Source organism: Pseudophryne corroboree, chromosome 6 (genome assembly GCF_028390025.1).
Source record: "Pseudophryne corroboree isolate aPseCor3 chromosome 6, aPseCor3.hap2, whole genome shotgun sequence".
Classification (NCBI taxonomy): domain Eukaryota; kingdom Metazoa; phylum Chordata; class Amphibia; order Anura; family Myobatrachidae; genus Pseudophryne; species Pseudophryne corroboree.
This window is the reverse complement of record NC_086449.1, coordinates 552,696,521-552,713,089: the sequence shown is the minus strand read 5'-3', so window position 1 is coordinate 552,713,089 and position 16,569 is coordinate 552,696,521. Positions and strand designations below refer to the sequence as shown.

At 43.9% G+C, this 16,569-nt stretch overlaps 1 protein-coding gene across 1 annotated transcript in view; it reads left to right on the top strand.

Moving 5' to 3' along the window:
- Positions 1–16,569, top strand: part of PTPRQ (protein tyrosine phosphatase receptor type Q) — a 517,581-nt gene that overhangs the window by 77,379 nt on the left and 423,633 nt on the right. The gene's annotated exons all lie outside the window — the stretch shown is intronic.

Genomic DNA, 16,569 nt, shown 5'->3' with positions numbered 1-16,569 from the left:
TGATGTCTGGCGCTTGATATTATTATAATTATGTACTGCATGAAATAAGTGTTGAATCCATCTCTGTGGCATGTCCGTGTAAATGCGTGCGTTACCATATATTGCTGTGGTCGCTGCGAGTATTTGCAAGTATAGCGACTCATAATGTGTGTAGTTTGTATGTTCTTTTTATGTAATATTTTTGACTTAGACAATGTGTTCTTGCATTGTCTTGCCTTTGTTAAACCTTATCTGGTATAACTTTCTTAATAGGAATAGTTTGTTGTTCAAACGTGACCTTTCATGCACTCCCTGCAATGTTGTCCACATGGCTTTAGCTGTACTCTCTTGTCTAATATGCATACTGTAAGTTGGTCATCTTCTACCAGTAAATTTATAGCTGCTCTTGCCTATTTGTCCTTCTTAATCCACTGCTGATCCTCTCTTTCAGGTCTGTCTGTATTTATGACGTCCCATAAATCAGCTCTGGTTAACAGCATTTCTATTTTACTTCCATATCTGATAGTTTTCATTAGAAAGCTTCCTTGCAACTACAGTAATCTGAGATCTGTGTAATTAACCATATCCCCTTTCTGTATGAATCTCTCCATTCCTCTGTAGTAATAAACTTGTTTTACTCAGTTTTCTCTTAGAGGTTCTACTGAGTGATTCTTGTGTATATTACAGTCTGCTGTCAGTGCCTGCTGGGACTTGCAGTGCGGTGTTGTCTCTGGCTTGTAATCTGGATGCTGCTTGGGATGCACTCCAGATATCCTTTATATCCTGTATAGACTCCAGTCTGGGCCCATAACCTGTTGGTGTTTGATGATGGATTTTACCATAGGTGTGCAGCGGAGTTCTCATACATAAAAGACCATCACAGGAGTTACCTTACAATTAGACAGGATGAGTCTTGTAAAGGTATAACTTCTTTATATAACACTGAGTAACAGGATTGATACAAATGTGACAAACATCAGCTTTTCCGTAACAGCTTCTCAACATGTCTGCTACATGTGCTCAGGTCTCTCTAGAAGACACATGGGAAAGAAACAAACATGTACTTGAATATAGAGCAGACAAAAAATGCACATGCATTTGTATATGTGTGTATATATATATATATATATATATATATCGCCATCTGCTGTCCCTCCAAGGTAAATACATGCATATGAATAAACCTTCATTCTGTTGCACATTTCAACAATCTTCCTCTCCAAATGTGCTACATCTGCCATACCTATCTTACAAGCCCTACACTGGCTCCAAATCCCTTTCAGAATCCAATTCAAGATTTTCACACTCACTTACAAAGCCCTCACCCACTTCTCTCCCATTTACATCTCTGACCTTATCTCCCTTCACACTCCCGCACGTCCTATTTGCTTCACAAATGCTCACCGCCTCTCCAGCCTACTGATTACTTCCTCCCATTCCTGCCTCCAAGATTTTGTGCATACTGCTCCCTATCTCTGGAATTCTCTACCTTTCCCTATAAGACTCTCCACAAACCGTAAATGAGCTCTTAAGACTAACTTCTTCATCCATGCCAGCCATCTCTCACCCTAACCCTCTGTTCTATGCTCATTGTCTACCCTATCTGTTTCATCCCTGTCCATCTGCTCCTGCCATTTACAATGTAAGGTCTCACGAGCAGGGCCCTCTTCCAATATTGGCTTTTCCTTCTCTTCCGGAAACTATCTTCTACTCCATACTATAGATGATATACAGTATAGTTAGCTGATATATAGATATACAGATGTGTCCATTTACATCTTTGCTATTTTGCTCAATTTGGCACAACATGCAAAACACGGCTAAGCTGTTTTTCAAGAGTAGCGAGTGGATGTATTTTTTGCAATAATAGAATATGTATAAAGTAACATATTAGAGAAGTAAATTAAGAAAAATCACAAGGCATTGCTAAATCTCTGAGTCTATGGCATGCAAAACCATGCCATACATGGCGGGATATAGCAAAGATGTATGTGGATGATACAGTATATAGATGATATATAGATATATAGATGATATATAGATATGTAGATGATATAGATGATATATAGATTAAATATATATATGCTATAAAGATATATAGGTGATATATATATATATATATATATATATATATAGATATAGATGAAATATAGATATATAGATATATAGATGATATATAGATGTATAGATAGATGATATATATATAGATGATATATAGCTATATAGATATATAAATGATATAATGATATATGATATATAGATCATATATATAAATAGATATATAGATGATACATAGATATTTAGATTATATATATATATATATATATATATATAGATATATATATATAGATAGATAGATGATATATAGATATTTAGATTATATATAGATATATAAATATATAGATGATATATAGATAGATGATATATAGATATATAATTGAAATATAGATAGATGATATACAGATAAATAGATGATATATAGATAGATGATTTATAGAAGATATATAGATCTATAGAGATATATAGATAATATATTGATATATGATATATATATAGATATAGATGATATATTGATATATAGATGATATATTGATAGATGCTATATAGATGATATATAGATATATACAGTACAATGGCACCTAACCCTTGGTTTCTGCTTCCCTGATGCTTATTTCAGTGTTATGACTACTGATGCGCAATTGTTTATATACCCTATACTTGTCCTATGTACATTTTCTTATACTGACAGTCACTGTTTTCTTGTTTTGCTCATTGCTTTATGTTCTTTGTTTGGCGCTGCAAAACCATTGTGGTGCCATATAAATAAAGAATAATAATAATAATAATAATATTATTAATAATTAGGTTGACATTAACACCACAATTTGACAGGTATGATGTTGAAATTGTTAAAATGTGAACAGTCTACATGTCGACATTCTCAGAATGACGACATGTGAAAAGTTGATGTAAGGCGTGATTTAGAGTTGTACCCAAACCCAGTGGTTTGCATACAATTCTGATGGTGAGAGATCTGCGCATGTACAGATCTCATTCTGTGAGATTGCTGACAGTGTCCACTAATCCGCAGCCTGATTCACAGGCTGTGGCCATATGAGGGCTGAGTGGGGGTGGCAATGGAGAGCATTACAGAAAACAGGAGAAGTGTTGCCCCTATTTTCTGGGCATGATGAAGCCAGTGTCTGCGTCCTTGGATACAGCTTCACTGGATTTAGCTGCGTGAAATCCATTGTCATCCTGAGTAACCCATAAATTACTCAGATGACCGAGGGTCACACAGAATTATCTGATGCTGCATCCAAGGGCACACAGAAACTGACAGAAAGCGTCTATTTACACAAGACACCTGCGGCATTAGCATCATTTTGCAGTAGGCATGCAGTGGCAGAGAGGGAGTGGAGACGTTGGTAGAGAATGAGTTGAAGGCACAGTTTGTAAGGTGAGATGATGGTATAACTGCAGGTATTTTGTTGACATTTATATTTGTGAGTAGCAAATGGTGGTGTATCTAGTTGAATGTTTTTGAAGTAGGATGCAAATTCATGTGTTGTGAGGAAGTTTTGGGGGAGATAAGTTAGATGAAAATGGCAAAGTCATCACAACAATGGAATAGTCATCACAACGGCATTGCAGTCATAGGAGAGTTGTCATTTTAGTGAATACAGTATGAGAAGTGGATCAATTCAAAGGTATTTACAGTACGTGTCACTCTTGGTGTATGTGTGTGTATTTGGCTGCAGGTGTGGGATCATGAGGTAAGGTGAGGCTGAATGAAAGGAGATTGTGGTCAGAGAGTGGGAAGTTGGAGCATAAACAGGAGAAGGTAAGATCACGGAAATGCTGTGACAGTGAGTGGGATATGAAGTGCGTTCATCAAAAACTAAAGAGGGGGAGGGGGGGGGATATAATTGCCAATGCCAAACAGTAAAAATCACACAGCATGACAATATCCAGTTTAAAAAATTTGAAAAAAGTGCACAAGGCAGCAAATTTGTCAAGGAACTGGAAAACTGGACCTAGTGGGTTGAGGTGAATAAATGTCATCAACACAAAGGTGGAAAGGAGAGAATAGATGGATTGAGTGGACTTTAAAGGAACAGTAGTATGCAGAAGGTATAGTGTCAGAGGTGGTATCTGTAATGGCAAAGGGATAGCCGATAAAAACAGCCATTTCTGAAGTATAACTGCAAATATTAAGCATCTCCTGAAAGTATGTACAGGGAACCTTATGGGCAGTGCCAGATTACCAAATAGGCAGAGTAGGCACCAGTCTATGGGCCCCGCACTTTTTAGGGTCCCCACAACAGTGGATTAAAATAATATTGATTTGATCTTAAAAGAATATTACAATCAAGGTTTCTTAAATTGTTTCCAAAAGGTAGAAAAAATTAATTAACTCAAAGAAATGAAAACTTTACATTAAAGACTCTATGTCACGCTACTGATTGGTGATGTTCCCAGTGGTGCAGCTAGGATGAGATTGGCAGTGTTCACATAGGTGTGCAGGGAAGGATTCATGTAAATCTGTAACTGAAGAATGCTGAAATGGCACTAGTGGTAGGTTTAGAGGCTGGTTCTGAGTTAAGACACAGGAACTGGGATTCGCTGGAATGGCACTAGCAATAATTTGGCATGCTGGTGAGCAGGGCTAAACCCAGCGAGCAGGATATATTGGAATGTTGGTGAACTAAGCTAAACCCAGTGAGCAGGATACACTGGAATGCTGGTGAGCTGGGCTTAACCAAGTGAGCAGGATACACTAGAATGCTTTTGAGCTGGGCTTAACCCAGAGAACGGGATACACTGGAATGATGATGAGCTGGGCTTAACCCAGCGAGTAGGATACACTGGAATGCTGGTAACACTAGGTACTCTGGAGACTTGTAGAGATATACAGGATGCGGTGCATGACCAGCTACACAGGAAATTCTTAAGACGCTGGTGCACGGCCAGCTACACAGGAGAAACACAGTAGGCTGGAACATGCCGAGCTACATAGGAAGGGCCTAATTCAGACCTGATCGCTGTGCAACAAATGATACTGTCCTGCGATCAGATAGTCGCCACCCAGGGTAAGGGAAAATTCGCCCCATGCAAGTGTGCGATTGCACGTATGCGCTGTGCAAAAATTTCTCTCAGTCAACGGACAGCTGCAAAACCGTTCGCATCACACTCACCATCAAATGTTTTTCCCATTCTGTGCAGTGTGCAGTCTGTGCATAGCTCAATACTTCAGTGCGAAGAAATCAGGCTGATCGGGGCCAGAGCTGATATTACACACTCGCCCTATAAAAGCTTGGGAACGCCTGCATTTTTCCTGACACTCCCAGGAAACGGCCAGTTACCACCCATAAATGTCCTTTCCCTGTCAATCACCTACGAACAGCCGTGCGATCGAAAATTTTCACACCATCCTGTCGCTGTTTGGCGACACGCATGCGCATTGCGGTGCATACACATGCACAGTAGTTCGATAATCCCCCGCTGCGTGAAAACACACAGCAGTGATCAGGTCTGAGTCGGACCACAAATAGTTAGGACACGGCCAGCTACACAGGATAAACACAGGAGGCTAGATTGAAATAAGCTATAATAGGTAAAGTAGGATTGGCGCTGGAACTGCCTAGGTATACTGACAACTGGCAGATTCCTGATATGCAGCAAAGCAGGAGACGCTCAAGTGAAGTTGTAAGCTGGCTGGATCCAATAGTTCACAAGCAACAGAAGCAATTGGTAATGTTTATAGATCTGTGTTCTGTGCTAACTGGCAAACTGTCCACAAAGTCATAGTAGACTATGGGCCAGATGCGTCATCGCTTGGAAAGTGATAAAATGGAGAGTAAAAAAGTACCAGCCAATTAGCTCCTAACTGACATTTTTAAAACACAGCCTGTGACATGACAGGATCTGATTGGCTGGTACCTTTTCACTCTCCATTTTATCACTTTCCAAGCAATGATGCATCTAGCCCACTGTCAACAATTAGTAACTCGGGGTAATTCAGAGTGATCGTAGCAGGAACATTGGGGGTCATTCCGAGTTGTTTGCTCGTTATTTTTTTCTCGCAACGGAGCGATTAGTCGCTAATGCGCATGCGCAATGTCCGCAGTGCGACTGCGCCAAGTAAATTTGCTATGCAGTTAGGTATTTTACTCACTGCATTACGAGGTTTTTTCTTCGTTCTGGTGATCGTAATGTGATTGACAGGAAGTGGGTGTTTCTGGGCGGAAACTGGCCGTTTTATGGGTGTGTGCGAAAAAACGCTACCGTTTCTGGGAAAAACGCGGGAGTGGCTGGAGAAACAGAGGAGTGTCTGGCCGAACGCTGGGTATGTTTGTGACGTCAAACCAGGAACGACACTGACTGAACTGATCGCAGATGCCGAGTAAGTCTGGAGCTACTCAGAAACTGCTAAGAAGTGTCTATTCGCAATTCTGCTAATCTTTCGTTCGCAATTTTGATAAGCTAAGATTCACTCCCAGTAGGCGGCGGCTTAGCGTGTGCAAAGCTGCTAAAAGCAGCTTGCGAGCGAACAACTCGGAATGACCCCCATTGTTAGCAGTTGTGCAAAACCTTGTGCTCTGCAGGTGTGGCAGATATAACATGAGCAGAGAGGGTTAGATTTGGGTGCGTTATTTTGTTTCTGTGCAGGGTAAATACTGTCTGCTTTATTTTTACACTGTAATTTAGATTCCAGTTTGAACACACCCCACCCAAATCTAACTCTCTCTGCACATTTTATATCTGCCCCCCCCCCCCTGCAGTGCACATGGGGGGTCATTCCGAGTTGATCGCTCGCTAGCTATTTTTTGCAGCGCTGCGATCAGATAGTCGCCGCCCCTGGGGAGTGTATTGCTTTGAAAGTGTGCGAACGCTTGTACAGCCGAGCAGTACAAAAACAGTTTGTGCAGTTTCTGAGTAGGTCTGAACTTACTCAGCCTCTGTGATCACTTCAGGCTGTCCTGTCCCGGAATTGATGTCAGACACCAGCCCTGCAAACGCTTGGACACGCCTGCGTTTTTCCAACCACTCCCAGAAAACGGTCAGTTGACACCCATAAACACCTTCTTCCTGACAATCTTCTTGCGATTGGCTGTGCGAATGGATTCTTCGTTAAATCTATCGCCCAGCAACGATCCGCTTTGTACCCATATGATGCGCCTGCGCAGTTTTCCCGAGGTCTGACCTGATCGCAGCGCTGCAAAAAATAGCTAGCGTGCGATCATGTCGGAATGACCCCCTTGGTTTTTCCCAACTGCTAACAAATTTGCTGCTGCGATCAACTTTGAATTAGACCCTCAGTCTCATGCTCAAACTGAAGGTATTGCAGCTTGTATGCTGAGCAGACTTCTCAGGCAAGAAACCCAGCAAAGCAGGATATCCTGACCTATAGGATAATGACAGATGCTAGCTGTTGAGCCAAAGTCAGGAGTGGGGTGACAGTAGCAAGGCAATGAACTTGAGTGAAATGAGTCAGGATTGTGACACACTTATATATTAATATAAGTACCCATTCACATCTTAAAGTACAGTACCTAAACTATAGACATCAGATTCACATTACAGTTTCCAGATTGTAAACTTTTGGTTGGTAATTTTTTATTTATTTATTTTTTAACATAATGCTAAATACATAAATAATATTATAGTATGTCAAACCAGTGCTGCAATCAGAATTTACGAGACCCAGTACAAAAGCTACTCTGCTAACCACACTGATATGAGTTCTGCACAGCCGCCAGTCTAGAGATGTGCGGCTGGCACTTTTCGTGTTTTGGGTTTTGGTTCTGGTTCTAATTCCACTTTGGTGTTTTGGTTTTGGCTTGGTTTTGCCAAAACCACCCTTTTCGTGTTTTGGTTTTGGTTTTGGATCTGGATGATTTTTTTTTTTAAACATAAAAACAGCTAAAATCACAGAATTTGGGGGTAATTTTGCTCCTACAGTATTACTAACCTCAATAACATTCATTTCCACTCATTTCCAGTATATTCTGAACACCTCACACCTCACAATATTGTTTTTAGGCCTAAAAGTTGCACCGAAGTGTCTGTATGACTAAGTTAAGCGACAGAAGTGTGCGACACAAACACCTGGCCCATCTAGGAGTGGCACTGCAGTGTCAGACAGGAGGGCAGATATATAAAAAAGGCCCCAAACAGCACATCATGCAAAGAAGAAAAGGAATTGCAATGCGGTAGTTGTATGACTAATCCAAGTGACACAAACAATTGGCCCATCTAGGCGTGGCACTGCAGTGGCAGACAGGAGGGCAGATATTTAAAAAAAGGCCCCAAACAGCACATCATGCAAAGAAGAAAAAGAATTGCAATGCGGTAGTTGTATGACTAATCCAAGCGACACAAACAATTGGCCCATCTAGGCGTGGCACTGCAGTGGCAGACAGGAGGGCAGATATATAAAAAAAAAGGCCCCTAACAGCACAAGATGCAAAGAAGAAAAAAAGGTGCACCAAAGTTGCTGTATGACTAAGCTAAGCGACACAACCACCTGGCCCATCTAGTAGTGTCACGCAGTGTCTGAATGTCGAGAATGGGCCGCAATTGTTCGGTCCACTGACAGCATCTCCAGCATGCTCCAGTAACTTTAAAAAAATGCTGCAATTGGTGGACTTATACGGCAGTACCCCAGGACTAATACAGCAGTACCCCTGGACTCATACGGCAGTGTCACACAGGATGGCACTTTTCAAAAACTAGGCCCCAAACAGCACCTCATGCAAAGATGTCGAAGAGGTGCAATGAGGTAGCTGTATGACTAAGCCAAGCGACACAAACAATTTCAACTGGAATTATACGTCCAAATCACTGGAATTATACGTCCAATCACTGGAATTATTTGCAAGATTACTGTAATTAATAATTATAAATCACATGGAATTAATTGGCAAAATCACTGGAATTATGGCCCTCATTCCGAGTTGATCGGTCGCAAGGCGAATTTAGCAGAGTTACACACGCTAAGCCGCCGCCTACTGGGAGTGAATCTTAGCTTCTTAAAATTGCGACCGATGTATTCGCAATATTGCGATTACTAACTACTTAGCAGTTTCTGAGTAGCTCCAGACTTACTCTGCCTGTGCGATCATTTCAGTGCTTGTCGTTCCTGGTTGACGTCACAAACACACCCAGCGTTCGCCCAGGCACTCCCACCGTTTCCCCGGCCACTCCTGCGTTTTTTCCGGAAACGGTAGCGTTTTCAGCCACACGCCCCTGAAACGCCGTGTTTCCGCCCAGTAACACCCATTTCCTGTCAATCACATTACGATCGCCGGAGCGAAGAAAAAGCCGTGAGTAAAATTACTTTCTTCATAGTAAAGTTACTTGGCGCAGTCGCAGTGCGAACATTGCGCATGCGTACTAAGCGGATTTTCACTGCGATGCGATGAAAAATACCGAGCGAACAACTCGGAATGAGGGCCTATATGTCCAAATCACTGGAATTAATTGGCAAGATCACTGTAATTAATAATTATACGTCCAAATCACTGGAATTAATTGGCAAAATCACTGTAATTATACGTTCAAATCACTGGAATTAAATGGCAAAATCTCGCTATCGCCTGCCTAGTGAAGTGGAATCTAGATGGGATTTGGTACCGGGGATACAATACCTCCATCAATTGTCTAAATCCCACTTCACTAATGGTGTATACCGGGCGCACGTCTAACACCAACATACTGTAAGTGTCAAGGCCTCAGTTATGAGGGCTTCCATCATCATGTGAAGCTGAACCACTAGTCATGAACATAGGCCAGGGCCTCAGCCGTTCCTTGCCACTCCGTGTCGTAAATGGCATATTGGCAAGTTTACGTTTCTCCTCAGACCATTCAAATTATTTTTTTTTGGTCTTTTTACTGAACTTTGGCTTTTTGGATTTTACATGCCCTCTACTATCACATTGGGCATCGGCCTTGGCAGACGACGTTGATGGCATTTCATTGTCTATGTAATGGTTAGTGGAAGCAGCTTCAGCACTAGGAGGAAGTGGTTCTTGATCTTTCTCTATTTTATCCTCCAAATTTTTGATCTTCATTATTTTTTGGGAGTTATATAAGACAATATGCGGCACAAGAATGACTGGAATACCTGATGGCCAGGACACTACCACTGGTCTGATGCAGCGCAACACTGTAAGGGACTTGTTGTTGTTGTTATTATTATTATTATACAGCAGCAGTGGACATATAGCAGCAGCATATACCACTGTGACTGCCTCGTCACTGGAATGACTGATGGACAGGACACTACCACTGGTCTGATGCAGCACAACACAATAACACTGTAAGGGACTTGTGGTTGTTGTTATAATTATTATAATACTGTAGCAGTGGACATATAGCAGCAGCGTATATCGTCACTGGAATGACTGATGGACAGGACACTACCACTGGTCTGATGCAGCACAAAACAACAACACTGTAAGGGACTTGTGGTGGTTGTTGTTGTTGTTGTTGTTGTTATAATTATTATATGGCAGCAGTGGACATATAGCAGCAGCGTATATCGTCACTGGAATGACTGATGGACAGGACACTACCACTGGTCTGATGCAGCACAACACAACAACACTGTAAGGGACTTGTGGTGGTTGTTGTTGTTGTTGTTATAATTATTATATGGCAGCAGTGGACATATAGCAGCAGCGTATATCGTCACTGGAATGACTGATGGACAGGACACTACCACTGGTCTGATGCAGCACAACACAACAACACTATAAGGGACTTGTGGTTGTTATTATTATTATAATACTGTAGCAGTGGACATATAGCAGCAGCGTATATCGTCACTGGAATGACTGATGGACAGGACACTACCACTGGTCTGATGCAGCACAACACAACACCACTTTATACAGCTACACTGGATATATGGCAGCCAGTGACGTGCGGTGAGGTCAATGGCTGCAGAGGCACTGGCCAATGTGGGTGGGGCAATGATGCTATGAGCGAAGAAAGGGAGACAGAAAGAGAGGGTGCGGCTGGTGGATCGTGTTAGAGACAGAACAATGAGAGGGAGAGGAATAGGGGCAGAGAGAGGTGACTGGGGGAGATAATAGAGGGTGTCAAAAACAGTACAACGACAAAGCAGTTACAAATGGAGAGGGGCAGAGACAGGGGCAGGTGGAGAGACTGAATGGGGCTGGGGCTGTGGGGTAATAGAGTCAGAGACAGGACAATAAGAGTGCAGTCACTCATCTAGAGGAACAGGGGCAGAAAGAGGATTGGAGGCAGGGCCAGCAACAGAAATCTTGGGGCCCAATACGTGGATATCTCTGGCCCCCCCCCCCACCTCGGCCCCGCGCACACACATCCACCACCCACTGCCGCTGTCACTTCCCCTTAGGAGAGAAGGAAGTGAGGGGAGAGAGAGAGACAAAGAGGGTGTCAGGGAGAGAGTGAGGGTATCAGGGATAAAGAGAGGAGCAAGAGTGAGAAAGGGTGCCAGGGTGAGAGAGAGAAGCAAGAAAGAAATGGAGAGAGACAGGGGTGGGTCAGGAATAGAGCCAAATAGAGAAAAGGTGTCAGAGAGAGAGAGAGAGAGGGGGAGGAGCGAGAGAGAGAGGCAAGCAGGAGTGAGAGAAAGTGTCCAGGAGGGAGAGAAAAAGAGAGTGAGAGAGTGTCAGGGAAAGAAAGAGGGAGAGAGACAGTATCAATGGGAGAGACAGTGTCAGGGAGAGAGTGTGGCAGAGAGAGAGAGGGAGAGAGTGTCAGAGAGAGGGGAGAGAGACAGTGGCAGAGAGAGAGTGTCGGGGAGAGAGAGAGATAATGTGCGAGAGGGAGAGACAGTGTCAGGGAGAGAGAGAGGAAGACAGTGTCAGAAAGAGAGAGACACAGTGTCAGGGAGAGAGAGGATGTGAGATATACAGTAGTGGCGGGGAAGAGAGAGTGAGAGACAGTCTCAGGCAGAGAGAGAGATAGTGTGCGAGAGGGAGAGACAGTGTCAGGGAGAGAGAGGAAGATAGTGTCAGAAAGGGAGAGACACAGTGTTAGGGAGAGAGAGGGAGTGAGATATAGTGTCGGGGAGAGAGTGTCAGGAAGAGAGAGAGAAAGTGTCAGAAAGAGTGTGAGAGACAGTGGGCCTTATTCAGAGATGGTGGCAGATCGATGCATACGATCGATGCATACGCACATGCTGAGGGCCACCCAGCATGTGTTAGGCCGCCTCCCGATGTGTCCGCAATAGGATTGCGGATGCATTGGAACTAAGGTTCACCCCTGACTGCGCCGTCGGGCGGTCTGCCACTATTTTTTTGTTTTTGGAGCGGCTGTGACATCACGCAGCCGCCCCAAAAACGATCCGGCCCACCCCCCAAAGCAACAATGACGATGCCCGATAGCTGCCGCTGTCAGTAACACTGTGGCCGCATCCATTGGGGATGCGACCGCAATGTGTCTGCCCATGCAGTGCAGTTTGCCTCCATCAGCAAACTGTGCTGCGGACCACATCAACAGTGAGGTCTGAATGACCCCCAGTGTCTGGGGGAGAGAGAGAGTCACTGCCAGGAAGAGAGAGTGAATGTCAGGGAGAGAGAGAGGGGAGCAAGAGGAGGGAGTGTTAGGGAGAGGGGGGGGGTTAGGGGGAGTTAGGGAGAGGGGGGGTTAGGGAGAGGTAGTGTTAGGGAGAAGGGGATTAGGGAGAGGGAGTGCACGTCCCTGATGGCAGCAGAGGACACCAACACTGTGACTGGCTGGACTGATACAGCACAATACACTGACTACACTAGACTGGACAGCACAACACAGCACCACTTTATACAGCTACACTGGATATATGGCAGCAGAAGACACCAACACTGTGACTGGCTGGACTGATGCAGCACAATACACTGGCTACACTGGACAGCACCACTTTATACAGCTACACTGGATATACGGCAGCAGAGGACACCAACACTGTGACTGGCTGGACTGATGCAGCACAATACACTGATTACACTGGACTGGACAGCACAACACAGCACCACTTTATACAGCTACACTGGATATATGGCAGCAGATAACACCAACACTGTGACTGGCTGGACTGATGCAGCACAATACACTGACTACACTGGACTGGACTGAGCAGCACAACACAGCACAAGACTCGCCACCCTACTTTCTCACCCCCACACTGACACTGAACACTGAGGACACATCCTCTCAATACGCTCTCCGAGACTGGAGTGAAAATGGGCGCGAAGCGCGGCTCCTTATATGGAATCCAAATCCCGCGAGAATCCAACAGCGGGATTATGACGTTTTGCCGCGTTCGGGTTTCCAAGTCAGGCGGGAAAACCCGAGCCTGGCTCGGAACCGAACTCGGAAGGCAAAGTCCTATAGGGTTTGGTTCTCTGAGAACCAAACCCGCTCATCTCTAGCCGCCACCCTGTAATGACAGTATTCTTACCTACTACTGCACTCTCTCCAGTGGGAGAAGCCTTGAGGAGAGATGCAGTAGGGATGGCCATTGATCATTGGTTATTTGGAATCATCAATGGTCTTTGACTGATGTTGAATACTTTTACTATCGATGGGGGAGAACCAGATGGTTTCTCCCCATCGATGGTTAAGTGTTACCAAGTTATAATTTTTTCCCCTCAAAGTGTCGGAGCACGAAGCTTAGCCCCGCCCCCTGACACCTACAAGGCCATGCCCCTGGGCACCGATTGGCCTGCATTTCATTGTACCGTAATGCAGGTGTGACCATCGATGGGTAAAACCATCAATGGTTCCCTTACAGATAGCTTTACACCATCGAGGTTATCCATCAATGGTACCATCAATGGTGACCATCGATGGATAAACCACCGATTGCCATCTCTAAGATGCAGCTAGCTGGGTGTGGGGGTGGTGCTGGAGGCTATGCATTGCTAAGCCCTCCTCCCACTCACAAGGAATGTTGTTAATCACTTATAGCTTGAGAGGAGGCAAGGCCGATATGATGTGATTTTCCCCTCCCTGTTTACCCATGATTCTCTGCCTTATCTTCCCCATCATGCCCACCTTGCTAGGAAGCATACTTACTGACTTTTAAATTCACCTCTCCTGGAGCAGCCCGGAAAGGAGACAAAGCTGGCACCTTAGGGAGTGGGCCTTGACTGCAGTAATTAAACCCTGCCCCAAAAGGCCATGATTCATGGGTCAGTGAGGAGGCATGGGGCTTAATGATGCAAATTCAACTCATTATGTCCCGCTCCCTCCATAAATGCACTGAACTCCTCCGTGGAATCTCCTCATACTACCTGCTTCACTAGGAAGTGGGTGGGATGCAGGAGAACTGCCCACTCTTCAGCGGGTCCGGGTGACTGCCCGAAAAATTGGAAGTCTCCCTGCACTTGTCAGAGAGTACAGATGAAGCCTCCCTCATCGTTGCTGTTTCTCCGCCTAAACGGAGGAATAGTCATGCCTAAGCAATAGCTCAGGTTGTTCAGTTGTTGCACGGACAGGCGCATTGAGGCATGACTACATACACAGCATGCAATACACATCTTCACCACTGGGTGGCTAATGCTCTACTAATCCAGTACTGTAAAGCGAATAGTGGCGGATTGATCTACAAGCTCTGGCAAATGGTCAGTAATGACTGTAATGTTACTGTATACTGTACACACAGACCAATGGTCAGAGAGATTCAATTTAAAAAAAAAAGAAACCAATAAATCAATCAATAAAATTAGTGTATACAGACGCAAGTGAACATGTTAAAGCAATGGTCCATTGACGTTAGGGTTATGTGAGCATCTAAGTCCCGTAGACTAATCAATGAATAAAAATAGTGTATACTGACGCAAACAAATGTGTTAAAGCAATGGTCCATTGATGTTAGGCATACAGTACTATATGTGAGCGTCCAAGTCTCATAGCCAATACAGCAAAACTTATGGGAAGGGATCACTGCTTACATTTACACATGAGCTTGTGTCTCTTTCACTAGGCATCGTGGCCAACCGGTGAAGTGTCCCGTACCCCTTGCTCAGAGTCCCAGGTTTGATTCCCAAAGTGCGAATGCCTTTGTTTCATTTTTTTTTCTTGACACTTTGTTAATTATTTTTTTATACCATTCATATATTTAGGAATCTTACACTCAATAGTACTAAGTAGCATGAACAGCTTGTAACGTAGTCTGCTCTAAAGGCTACAGAGGCAAGTGTTATCTTTATAAGTATAATGGGGAGAGATAAAAGCTTCTCCCTAAGCTCCTGGATGCCAAAACACCGTGCTTAGCTTCTCTGTACAGTTTTTTCTATTTGAGTATTAAGTAGCACAAATAGCTTGTTACGTAGTCTGCTGTAAAGGCTACAGCGGCAAGTGTTATCTTTATAAGTATAATGGGGAGAGATAAAAGCTCCTCCCTAAGTTCCTGGATGCCAAAACACAGTGATTAGCATCTCTGTACAGTATTTTATATCTAGCCAGAAACACCCGTACAAGCTGGACGGACAATTGGAGGGGATCCGACTCATGGTTGCTTTCTGTTTCCCTTTACAGTGTCACATAAACTAGTGGCCGGTCTGCCCCAAAAGCCAAGAGTCTCCTCTTTCATATGGTACCAGTCTAGAGTCTCTGGAACACCCAGAACCGGAGATATCGGGGTGGAAAATGGTTTTATTTTCCGATGTACTATAATAGACCGTTAATTCAGACCCACCATGGGTTCCGACACTTGCCGTTAGCCTTGTGGGGGTCATAAAAATGTGGAGTCAGTATCTTTTGGTAGCTAATCATCTCTCCTTCCATACCAACATGGTTCTGAGCTGATTGGACTCCCAGAACCAGAGATATTAAGCTTTAAGCCCATTTTAATTTAATAGCTCATATAAACCTAACGTCAATGGACCATTGCTTTAACACGTTCGTTTGCGTATGTATACACTATTTTTATTTTTATTTTTATTTATTGGTTTGTCTACGGAACCTCACTGCTTCAGTGTATTTTAAATAGTGTAATGATACGGTCATACAGCATTGCTCATAAAGCGACATCTGGTGGATGATGTATTACACTCACCGGTAACGCCAAACGCCATGATAAGCTCTGTGAGCCTCCCTATGACTAGGCACGCTGCCTTTCGCCGAAGCACGTTGCGACTTTGTGATCGGGACTAACGCCATAGACAGTATAGATGAACGAGGATCCATCTATAGGTAAGTATGCTAGGAAGTTGGAAGGATGCAGGAGCGTTGCCTACTCTTCTGAGGGTCCAGGAGACTGTCCACAAATTTGGGAGTACCCCACACCTTCTAGGAGAGCATGCAAGTATGAATGACATGCAGCTAATCAGAATCGCTGCTAGGCTGTTGGTCACACATATCACTGCTGCCGGGCCCTGGTGAGTATGGACAGTGTTTTGGAGAGCCCACTGGTGTCTGTGACAGTTCCTGTGTAGCTGCTCTTCCGCTGGTTCAGACACCTCATGGCCCCGCAAAACATTTGGGGGCTCCTTACACCAGTGACATGAGGTGGGGTGAGGCAGAGCCTTTCCTGTCATACTAATGTTTGCGCCAGAGTTTTTACTGTATAAAGTATATGAAAAAATACAAAGAATATGTTAGAAATATCTT